At 40.0% G+C, this 12,807-nt stretch overlaps 1 protein-coding gene across 3 annotated transcripts in view; it reads left to right on the top strand.

The window, feature by feature from the left end:
* The window catches only part of LOC115223247 (large neutral amino acids transporter small subunit 1), an 82,780-nt gene that overhangs the window by 7,663 nt on the left and 62,310 nt on the right, over window positions 1–12,807 (top strand). Inside the window, exon 1 of one of the 3 annotated variants that reach the window (XM_036512295.1) lies at window positions 7,093–7,114. The exons of the other annotated variants lie outside the window; for them this stretch is intronic. The gene's annotated coding sequence lies outside the window, so the exon portion shown is untranslated. Of the gene's footprint in view, window positions 1–7,092; window positions 7,115–12,807 lie in introns of those variants that run through there. 3 annotated transcript variants of the gene reach the window in all.

Here is a 12,807-nt window from a genome sequence, read left to right on the forward strand (position 1 = left end):
TTATAAAGAATAAGACCCGGGGTCGATTTGCTCGACTAAAGGCGGTGCACCAGCATGGCCACAGTCAAATGACTGAAACAAGTAAAAGAGAGATTAATTCAATAACAAAGTGAATAAAGAGGTTGGACAGATTATCCTGAACGCTAAAGGGATAATCCTCTTTCAATTGTTGGCATTTGGTAAATGTGATGAATCATGTTCCAGTTCAGTTTTAATGACCATCAGTCTCTTTGTTCAAACTGGACATCCTTTTGTTTTTTTGCTTGTTTTGGTCATTTTGACTGGCCATGCTGCAGCTCCACCTTTGGTCGAACAAATCAACCCCTGGACGGGATGCTGGTCCATTGCAGGGTTACTCATTTTTTGCCAGCTGAGTGGACTGGAGCAACATCAAATGAAGTGCTTTGCTCAAGAACACAACGCGTCGCCTGGTCCAGGAATCGAAACCTCAATCTTACTTACAATCATGAGTCCAACACTCCTAACCACTAAGCCATGTGCCTCTGCTCATAATGGGATACACTGTGATTCGTTAGCTAGATTAACCATTAAGCAAAATAAGCATGTGCTTAGGGCATCAATGAAAGGTGAGAGGCGCCATATCATCATCATCGTTTAGCGTCCGCTTTCCATGCTAGCATGGGTTGGATGGTTCAACTGGGATCTGGGAAGCCAGAAGGCTGCACCAGGCCCAGTCTGATCTGGCAATGTTTCTACAGCTGGTTGCCCTTCCTAACGCCAACCACTCCGTGAGTGTAGTGGGTGCTTTTTATGTGCCACCGGCACAGGTGCCAGACGAGGCTGGCAGACAACCACGATCGGATGGTACTTTTTACGTGCCACCGGCACGGAGGCCAGTTGGGGCGGCGCTGGCAACGGCCACGTTCGGATGGTTCTCTTACGTACCACCGGCACTGGTATCACAGCTGCAATTTCCATTGATGTTGATCGATTTTGATTTTAGAAATTGTAAATAGTTTATGTCACAAAACAAAATCACTTTGAACTTGGTAAAATAATATTTGAAGTGGTTTATATGATTGGAAATATAATTTCGAAGTGTTCATGGTGTCAGAGTGAATATGTGGAGGCACGTGGCTTAATGGTTAGTGTATTGAGTTCATGATTCTAAGATTGTGGTTTCGATTCATGGATCAGGCTACATGTTGTGTTCTTGGGTAAAACACTTCATTTCACGTTGCTCCATGTCCACTCAGCTGGCAAAAATGAGTAATTCCATGAAAGACCAGTGTCCCATCCAGATGGGGAATACATAACTTTGATAGGTTTTGGCCAATATAAGCCCAGACCGTATCTAACTTAACCCTTTAGTGTTCACATTATTCTGCCAAAACTAATGCCTCTTCATCCACATTGTTTTGAACTAATCATGCATTATCTTGTAGCTATGAGATTTTGATGAGGTAGCTGTTAATTTTTAAAACAATATTGTAGGGTTGGTGTGAGAGACCAGATCTGGCCAGTTTGAACATAAAACAGGCAGAATTTTTTTGGCCGGATATGGCTGGTTTAAATGCTAATGGGTTAATAGCACTACCTGGTGAAGTCTTTTAGTCATATATGGGGCAAAGAGTTATTATTATTGGAAACATATCTGGGTGTAGGCGGTTGGTCCAGGATTTTTTGAAGAAATTTGTCCAGGGAACTTTTGAATTTTATGGGATCAGTTTCTGTTTTGATGTAATTTGGCATGGTATTAAAAAGAGCTGGACTGGTTGAGGTCAATTAGTTGTGGTGTGATGTTATGCGTCCTGAGTTTGATTTTTATAGTGGGTGGATAGCACGGGGGCCAAGTCTTGGATGGATTTTGAAATTGATGCCAACATCATTTGTGCAATATTGATGGAATATTTTCCACCTCACGCAAATGATGTAGTGCTCCTGGCGATGTCGGAGAGAGTAGAGATTGAATTTTCTTTAGTCAACTCCAACAGTCAATGCCTGTCATGCTGTCTACCTTTCTTGTTATTGACTTCTGGAATGCTTCCACTTTCATAACATCATGAAACTGCGAAACCAGCTCTTAATGAGTCTGCATGCCTTGAGAAGGTAACTTCACCTAACTTTTTTACCATAGCTAGGATCTGATCAAAGACTTTGCAATTAAAATAAATTGGAAATATACAACAATAATTATTATTTTCCATTTTAATGTTAGTTTTGTTTCATTTTAAAAAATAAATTTTGAATTACATATGTATGGTGGGGGGGGGACACGAAACTGTTTTAAGTGCTATGGGTCTTCATATGGCTGTATGGTCTACTATAGTTAAAAGTGTTCCAGCCATGACCGTATCGAAGACTATATTATTTAATTTGTTTTTCTGTTTTTTGTTGTGGTTTGAAAGGAATTTAGTTGTTGTGTTTAGCATTCTGAGAACAGTCACTGAAGATTGGTGGATCGCAGGTGGCTATTGTGATTGTGGTTGTAGTATTGTTGGTGGTTGTGGTGGTAGTTGTAGTGTTATTAGTGGTTATGGTGTTGGTGGTAGTTGTATTGTTGGTAGTGATTGTGGTGTTGGTGGTGGTTGTAGTGTTATTGGTAGTTGTGGTGTTTTTGGTGGTGATTGTGGTGCTGTTGGTGGTTGTAGTGTTATTGGTAGTTGTGGTGTTTTTGGTGGTGATTGTGGTGCTGTTGGTGGTTGTAGTGTTATTGGTAGTTGTGGTGTTGTTGGTGGTGATTGTGGTGATAGTTGTAGTGTTGGTGATGGTTGTGGTGGTGGTTGTAGTGTTATTGGTGGTGATTGTGGTGGTGGTTGTGGTGGATGTAGTGTTAGTGGTGGTTATGGTGTTGTTGGTGTTGGAGGTTAAGACGAGAGGTGTAGTACCCCATGGAAACTGATATTCTCTTCACTCGCAACTAAACACAGATGTCACTCTGAAACCGATCAGGTGAGCATGATGTGCAGACATTTTTTTGTGAGAGTGAACGAACATGTGACAGAATAGGTGTGCAATGCATTGGCGGGAAACAGGTAAGATGTATGGGCGGTAAGGGTGAAATTGTGCACCTGACACCCATCTTCTCTTCACTAGTGATCCCTCGGGGCGGGGTGGGTGTTTTTCAGAAGATAGTGATTGTTAATTGTAGTGGCAGAGAGAGAAAGAGAGGAGGGAGAGCTAGAAGAGACGGTGATAAGGAGAGGTGAGTAGAAATAAGAGAAAACATAGGTGAGTACATTGAAAAGCAGAGATAACAATAGATGGATAGATTAAGGGAGATAATACACACGTTCACCCCCCCCCCCGCCCACACATGTACATACATACATAGATAGAGAGTGAAATGTAGAGTGAGGTAGCGGTGAAAGGTAGACAAATGCAGGGAGAGACAGGAAGACAATACGGACAGATGTATGGCAGAGTGTTTGAGAGACCGATCATGTTTGTTTAGAAAAAAGGTACGAGCTGTAGGAGGGGTGATCGTGTGTGTGGGTGGCGGGTGGAGCAGACAGTCTACAAGAAATTAAACAGATGGAAAAAGGAAAATACTGAGCTGGAAGGAAGGAGAGAGAGAGACTGAAACCAGTTAAGGAATATTTGTCGCTGTTTAACCCCAGGTCAGCTCTGTTTAAGCAAACCTTAAAATCTAAGACATTCCAGCAATGGTAATCCTGTCTTATTCAAATAGTCTCTCTGGTAATGTTTGTCTCTCTTGCAGCTTTTCCCTTCATGGGCGCTGAGGTTGTTTATTTCGCCAACATTCACATCAAACTAATGGTTATGGTGGTGGTGGGTCGCTTATTAAACAGAGTGAGGACCCAGTCTGACTCTTACATTCCATGAGGTCCTCCCTTGTTTGGTTTTTTCAGTATCATGTTATCTATCCAATGTAATGCACCAGTTTATATTTCTTTAAAAAGTCTGTTGGGTAAGATTTGAGGGAGATTCGACTGTTGTTTCTAGTGACCAGATAGCAATATCTCTTGTTGGCTTGAAGAACATAAAATTTTGTGTGTGTGCGAATACATTTTTTAGAAGAGATAACAAATGTTGGCTTGAAATTTATTTCATTTTGTTGTCTCATATTTTACTTTTCTTTTCTTTTTTTTTTTGTTAATGAACTTTTTCCTGACAAGAATATTTCAGAAATTCGGAAATTTGTATTCTGTCTTATGCACACTCATGACCAGACGTGTGTGTGTGTGTGTGTATGTATATATATATATATATATATATATATATATATATATGTGTGTGTGTGTGTATTTGTATATAGAGGGTTGGCCAAAAGTCATCTAACAGTAAATCGAAACCATTTAATTCTAAGATTTATTTATGTTTAACAACTGGATGAATTTAATTAATAAAAGTATCTAAATATGAAACATCATGAAAATTGTTCAAAAAGAAGTCCTTGAGCAAGACTTTTCCCATTCGAGTCAATACAGAATTACAGATAGTATTTATGGAATTTTTACTGTCAGGTGACTTTTGGCCAACCCTGTGTCTATATATATATATATATATATATATATATATATATATATATAAAATACAAAATGGGACAAGAATGCAAAACATCTAGAAGACGATACAAAAATTTTCCAAGGAAATTCATGCTCTTAGCTTAGTTTTTCCTTGGGGGCTGGCCAGATTGGAGCAATCTCAAGATTAATCAGCCGTAATTGCGAGGATGATCCGGTTCTTGACTGAAGATTAAAGACTTCGAATGACCTGTCCGTGTTTTTTGTATTGTCTTCTGGATGTTTTGTGTTCTTGTCCCATTTTGTATTTTGATATATATATATATATATATATATATAGCAGCATACGTACACTTAGTTCTCTTTATATATATATATATATATATATATATATATATATAGTAAATCCAGAAAAAGAAGAACAAACATGATAAAAAACAACCACACGCGGACGTGGTGCATGTAATGTATTAGCAGTTGCTCAGGAAAGGAAAGAAAGATGGTTTAACATTTCTAGCAGACGCTCTTCTTCAGAAAAAGAGGAAAGTCAAAAAGAAGGGAAGACGGAGAAAGAAAATCACCAACAATTCACATGTGATTACATTTTGAAATGACTGAAGGGGAATGGATGAAGGAAAAGTTCTTTCTAAGACAGGAGAGTGTGAGAGAAGGAGGTACGTGTGGGTATGTGCGTGCGTGCTGGTCTGTGTGCGTTGTGTGAGGTATGTGTGTGTGTGTGTGTGTGTGTGCGCATGTATATACGTATGTATAAGTATATATATGTGTGTGTGTGTAGATATAAATAGATGTATGTATATATATAATATATTCAAAATAAGCAACAAGAATGACTCCGGTAATTTGGTACGTACCAAATTACCGGAGTCATTCTTGTTGCTTATTTTGATTATAATCACCCCACAGATTTTTATGGATAGCACCATACAGAATTCTGGTGCATCTAAATTAAGTACCATATTCATTTGAATCTAAATTTTTGCTGAACTTATATATACATACTCGCACTGAATACACATATATATATATCTATATACGTATGTATCATCATCATGATACATATGATGATGATGTATATTCTTTTATTCTTTTACTTGTTTCAGTCATTTGACTGTGGCCATGCTGGGGCACTGCCTTTAGTTGAACAAATCGACCCAGTACTTATTCTTTGTAAGCCTAGTACTTACTCTATCGGTTTCTTTTGCTGAACCGCTAAGTTTCGGGGACATAAACACACCCCAGCATCGGACACAAATGCACACACACACATACATATACGACAGGCTTCTTTCAGTTTCCGTCTACTAAATCCACTCACAAGGCTTTGATCAGCGAAAGCTATAGTAGAAGACACTTGCCCAAGGTGCCATGCAGTGGGACTGAACCTGGAACCATATTTGGGAAGCAAGCTTCTTACCATGCAGCCACTCCTGCACTTAGCTGGCAGACACGTTAGCGCACCGGGCAAAATGCTTAGCGGTATTTCGTCTGTCGTTACGTTCTGAGTTCAAATTCCGCTGAGGTCAACTTTGGCTATCATCCTTTCGGGGTCGATAAATAAAGTACCAGTTTCGCACTGGGGCCGATATAATCGACTCAATCCCTTCGTCCGTCCTTGTTTGTCCCCCTCTATGTTTAGCCCCTTGTGGGCAATAAAGAAATATATACACATCATCATCGTTTAATGTCCGTTTGCCATGCTAGCATGGGTTGGACGGTTCAACCAGGGTCTGGGAAGCCATGATCGGTTGGTTGTTTTTTACGTGCCACCGACACGGAAGCCAGTCAAGGCGGCGCTGTAAATATATATGTGTGTGTGTGTGTATATATATATATTACTCTTTTACTTGTTTCAGTCATTTGACTGCGGCCATGCTGGAGCACCGTCTTTAATCGAGCAACTCGACCCCGGGACTTATTCTTTTGTAAGCCCAGTACTTATTCTATCGGTCTCTTTTGCCGAACCGCTAAGTAACGGGAACATAAACACACTAGCATCGGTTGTCAAGCAATGCTAGGGGGACAAACACACACACGCATATATATATATATACGACGGGCTTCTTTCAGTTTCCGTCTACCAAATCCACTCACAAGGCTTTGGTTGGCCCGAGGCTGTAGTAGAAGACACTTGCCCAAGGTGACACGCAGTGGGACTGAACCCGGAACCATGTGGTTGGTAAACAAGCTACTTACCACACAGCCACTCCTGTGCCTATATATATATTTATGTAGAATTATATTACTCGTTATACCAGTGATAATGGTAACAGCAAAAAATGTATGGTGGAGGTTTGTATTTGTGTGTGTGTCAGTGTATATTTTCCAATGTCTGTCTCCAGTTTTTTTTTTTACCGCAAATCTAGCAGTTATCTGCTCTCTGTCCCCTCCTCCTGTTACTGCCATGCCACTCACCTTCATCAGTTTTTCTACAGCTGACATGTAAACTTGCTGGTGTCTCCCCTCTCCCTACATTGCCCCTCCTACTCCGCCGCTCCAACAACATTACACCCCACACCTCTGGGTCATTCTCCTTGACATACAATAAGTGTAGCAGGACTGGTGGAATGTAGCAGTGGTCTGCATCGTTCATCTGTCCGGCTGTCCATCCAGCCATATGTTTGTTCATCTGTACGGCTGGTAAATTAGTGAGTATAAACAGTTCATAAGTTCAAGTTTTGTCTGCTGTGATTTGGATAAGTGCGAAAACGGTTAGTGTTCTTCAATAAGGATCCTCTCTTGAAATATAAAAAAAAAAATTTTTTTAAATCACTCTTCGACACTTCTGCTTGAAATGTTAAACCATTTCCTCTGCCTCAAAACATGCTTACCACCCCACCTTTGCCACACCATCCAAACCCAAAAATAACAAATTTATTATGATGCTAATTCAGATGATTTAATATTTATGGTCAGACGTTCCAGCCATGACCGTCACTACCATATTTTTTGCAGACAGTATATAATGTTAGGTATTACATTATCTAAATCTGAAGCAAAGCGCTATTTCAGACTGGAAGGCCACATTTGAAGTTAAATGCCATGTCTGACTAACAATGTTGCATTTCAAAAAATAATTTTTATACTGTTAAAACTATTATTTCATAAAATATAATTATTCATAAAAAAAGTTCTAAAATATTGTAAAAAATATCTAAAGTTTTGGAATTTGCAGTAAGAGTCCCCACCATAACTTCATTTATAATTTTGTGTTTTTTTAGAACATTTCTCCTGGCTTATGTTTTGACTAATTTATTACCATATTCCTGCTGAAGTAATAAGTTTTTTTTTCAAATAGTTTTGGCAATAATGAAAAATTCATTAAAATAACTTTGTCGTTATTACACTGTCATTATAAACATTTTGTCATTATTACCCTTTGGTTACCATATTTTTGTTGAGATGTTCTGTGTTTCTTTCAATTACCTTTAAATATAACGAAGTGGCACGTAAAAAGCACCATCTGAACGTGGGCGATGCCAGCGCCGCCTTGACTAGCTTCCGTGCTGGTGGCACGTAAAAAGCACCAATCCGATCGTGGCTGTTGCCAACCTCGCCTGGCACGTAACAAGCACCCACTACACTCTCGGAGTGGTTGGCGTTAGGAAGGGCATCCAGCTGTAGAAACACTGCCAGATCAGATTGGAGCCTGGTGCAGCCTTCTGGCTTCCCAGATCCCCGGTCGAACTGTCCAACCCATGCTAGCATGGAGAACGGACGTTAAACGATGATGAATTTAGTAAAATAACTTAGTTGTCATTAAGCTAGTGTTAGGAACACAAATTGTGACTAAGGTTTGTTGAAAGATTTTAATTCAGAACTTTTGAAAACAAGGCATTTGTATCACAGAACCAGCTGGGTTGGTAATGAAAGGGTTAAGGTGGTGTTCTAGCAGAATGGTTAGCATTTCAGGCAAAATCCTGTATTCTTTTATTCTTTCAGTCATTCTTTGTAAGCCCAGTACTTTTTCTATCACTCTCTTTTGCTGAACCACTAAGTTAAACACACCAACATCACCTGTCAAGCAATGGTGAGGGGACAACCACACACACACACACACAAATGTATACTCACACACATAAATGTACACTCACACACATAAATGTACACACACACACACACACACACACATAAATGTATACACACACATAAATGTACACACACACATAAATGTACACACACACACATAAATGTACACACACACACACACACACACACATAAATGTATACACACACATAAATGTACACACACATAAATGTACACACACACACATAAATGTACACACACACACACACACACACACTCATATGTATTTGACAGGCTTCTTTCAGTTTCCGTCTACCAAATCCACTCGCAAGGCTTTGATCAGCTTGAGGCTATAGACTATAGTAGAAGACACTTGCCCAAGGTGCCATGCAGTGGGACTGAACCTGGAACGATGTGGTTGGTAAGCAAGCTATTTACCACACAGCCATGCTAGCGACATTTCTTCTGCATTTACATTTTGAGTTCAAATCTGTCGAGGCTGTCTTTCTCTTTCATCCTTTTGGAGTCGATAAAATTAAGTACCAGTTGAACGTTGGAGTTGATGTGCTTGATTTACCTGCTTCTACGAAATTCCTGGCCATGTGCCAAGATTTGGAACTATTTTTATACTGCAGTTTGGAACAAATAAGCTTGGCATTTTAATGAAAGATTTTTAATTTAGCTCTTTTTTGTAACGAGTTAGCAGCATAGAACTCAAAGAGTGGGTTGTTCTTAAAAAGACTTAACATAATTGTAATTCAAATAGGCGCAGGAGTGGCTGTGTGGTAAGTAGCTTTCTTACCAACCACATGGTTCCAGGTTCAGTCCCACTGCATGGCATCTTGGGCAAGTGTCTTCTACTATAGCTTTCGCTGATCAAAGCCTTGTGAGTGGATTTGGTAGACGGAAACTGAAAGAAGCCCGTCTTATATGTATATATGTGTGTGTTTTTGTGTGTCTGTGTTTGTCCGTCCCCCCCAACATCGCTTGACAACCGATGCTGGTGTGTTTACATCCCCGTTACTAAGCGGTTCGGCAAAAGAGACTGATAGAATAAGTACTATGCTTACAAAGAATAAGTCCCGGGGTCGATTTGCTCGACTAAAGGCGGTGCTCCAGCATGGCCCCAGTCAAATGACTGAAACACGTAAAAGAGTATGTACTTTGAAAGGGCTTCCATACTTGAACCCAAAGGGAGTTGTGTGTGGCCTTAATGGTAACTGCATATTTCCCAGCTCTGATCTCAGCTCTATCTCTCTGTCTCCTATTTCTTGTTAGCTTTTGGTGGTTCCTGTGGATTGTTTTAATTCCAAAGGTGGGTGAATGGGAGGTGGGGGGCTTCACTGCTTTGTTTAATGACTCAATGTAAATACTCTCTTTCTCTCCCCATCTCCACCCCCTCTCCCTCTGCCTCCCACACTCTGCCATTTTGGTTTGGAAGCCGAGAAGACAACATTCAGTGTATATCCAATAACTTGGTGTCTCAATGACCGAATGACAGAGAGGCCATTACGTGGTTTCTTCACCTGTTAGAAATAGCAGCCAAATCTTGCTCAATGCACACGCCTACTATTTTATAAAAACATGGTGCTGCAAAGAAAGGAAAGAAATTAAACAGATGGGATGGTCACAGTTGGAACACATTCTTTTATTCTTTTATTTGTTTCAGTTATTTGACTGTGGCCATGCTGGAGCAGCGCCTTTAGTCAAAGAAATCAACCCCAGGACTTATTCTTTGTATCGATCTCTTTTGCTGAACTGCTAAATTACAGGGACATAAACACACTAACATCGGTTGTCAAGTGATAGTGGGGGGACAGACGCACAAACACATACACATACACACACTCACACAAACACACATACGACGGACTTTCAGATTCCGTCTGCCAAATCCACTCACAAGGCTTTGGTTGGCCCGAGGCTATAGTAGAAGACACTTGCCCAAGGTGCCACACAGTAGGACTGAACCTGGAACTATGTGGTTGGTAAACAAGCTACCTACAGCACAGCCACTCCTGCATAAATCTGCTGACTCAGCCTCATGGCATGGCATTATACTATCAGTTCCCAGACTGGGCTGTGTGTTGTGTTCTTGAGCAAGACACTCTATTTCATGTTGCTCCAGTTCATTCAGCTGTAGAAATGAGTTGCGACATCACTGGTGCCAAGCTGTATCAGCCTTTGGTTTTCCTTGGATAAGATCAGTGGCGTGGAAAAAGGAGGCTGGCATGCATGGGTGACTGCTGGTCTCCCACTGCAATCCCATGATCATTCATGGCTGAAAGGGGTTTTTACCTTTACCTTTTTAGAAAGAAAATAAATACAGGGGTTGATTTGTGTCACTAAAACCCTTAAATCATTTGCATTTAAACCATCCATGTCCAGTTGAAATATTCCACCTGTTTTCTTGGTAAAACCGACCAGATCCAGCCTCTCATACTTACCTGACATTGTCATTCTAAAAATAAACAATCACATCATCAAAATCTAAAGTTATATGATAATGCATAATTAACTGCAAAACAATGTGGATAGCTAAGCATTATATTTGAGTGAATAATCTGATGGTTAAAGACTTTAAATTAATCATACCTGGCTCAGATAGTCTACTTGTTTTGTGATCAAGCCAGCTAGATCTGGCCTCTTACACCTACCCTACAATGCCATTCTAAAAACAAACAATAACATCATCAAAATCTGAAAGCTATGATTATAACACATGGTTAATTGCAAAACAATGTGAATGAATAAGCATTACATTTGACAGAGTAATAATCATCATCATCATCATCATCATCGTTTAACGTCCGCTTTCCATGCTAGCATGTGTTGGATGGTTCAACTGGGGTCTGGGAAGCCCGAAGACTGTACCAGGCCAGTCAGATCTGGCGGTGTTTCTACAGCTGGATGCCCTTCCTAACGCCAACCACTCCGTGAGTGTAGTGGGTGCTTTTTATGTGCCACCAACACAGGTGCCAGACGAGGCTGGCGAACGGGCACGCTCGGATGGAAGGGTTGAACCAATATCTAACTCAAATATTCTAACCAGCCAGATTCAGCCTCTCACACCAACCCTACAATGTCATTTTGAAATAAATTATAGGCATGGGCATAGCTGCATGGTAAGAAGCTTGCTTCCCAACCACATGGTCCAAGGTTCAGTCCCACTGCGTGACACCTTGGGCAAGTATCATATACAATAGCTTTGGGCTAACCAAGGCCTTGTGAGTGAATTTGGTAGACAAACTGAAAGAAGCCCATCATATACATATATATATATATATATATATATATATATAATCTGTGTATGTCTGTGTCTGTGCTTGTCCTACACAACCATTGCTTGACAACTGATGTTGGTGTGTTTGCATCCCCGTAACTTAGCAGTTGAGCAAAAGAGACTGACAGAATAAGTATTAGGCTTACGAAAAATAATCCTGGGTTTGATTTGCTTGACTAAAACCGCTTAAGGCAATGTTCCAGCATGGCCATGGTCGAATGACTGAAACAAGTGAAAGAGTAATCACATAACTGAAATTTTAAAGCCACTTGATAATACTTGATTAATTCAAAACAATGTGAATGAAAAGGTATTACATTTGGAAGAATAACCCGAATGCTAAGGGCTAGAACTAACCATATCTAACCCAGATATTCTAATAGTTTTATGTTCAAACCAGACAGATCTGACCTCACACCAACCTGATAATGCCATTCTGTTAGACTATTAAACTATGAGAGAATGCAGGATTAATGCAAAACAATGTGAACAAATAAGGATTACATTTGATAGAGTAATCTGAATGCCGATGGGATAAAGGTGGTGCCCCAGCATGGTCGCATCGATTGCCATGTGGCTGACAAGTTTTGCTTCACAGCCATATGGTTGTAGGTTTGATCTCACTGTGTGACAAATAAATATGACATCATGCTTTCTTCTTGTAGCATCATCAGGTTAGTCAATACTTTCAGAGAACGGTTCACTTGATGGAGACTGTGCAGAAGCTTCTCACGTGTGTGTATATGTGTGTGTACACCAGTGAAAACTGGTATGTTGCCTTACCAACCCGGCTGAAACTGGCTCTGGTTCTTTAGTATAAATGTTTTATTTTCATAAGTTTTGAATTCAGATCTTCCACCAAATCTTAGTCACAATTTAGTGTTCCTAACGCTAGCCTTTCGTTACTGTATTTATTTTGAGATGCTCTGTGTTTCTTTCAATTACTTTAACTATAACAAAGAATTCAGTAAAATAACTTAGTTATCATTCAGCTAGTGTTAGGGACATAAATTGTGACTAAGGTTTGGTGA

The sequence above is a fragment of the Octopus sinensis genome, linkage group LG22, assembly GCF_006345805.1.
Source record: "Octopus sinensis linkage group LG22, ASM634580v1, whole genome shotgun sequence".
Lineage (NCBI taxonomy): Eukaryota > Metazoa > Mollusca > Cephalopoda > Octopoda > Octopodidae > Octopus > Octopus sinensis.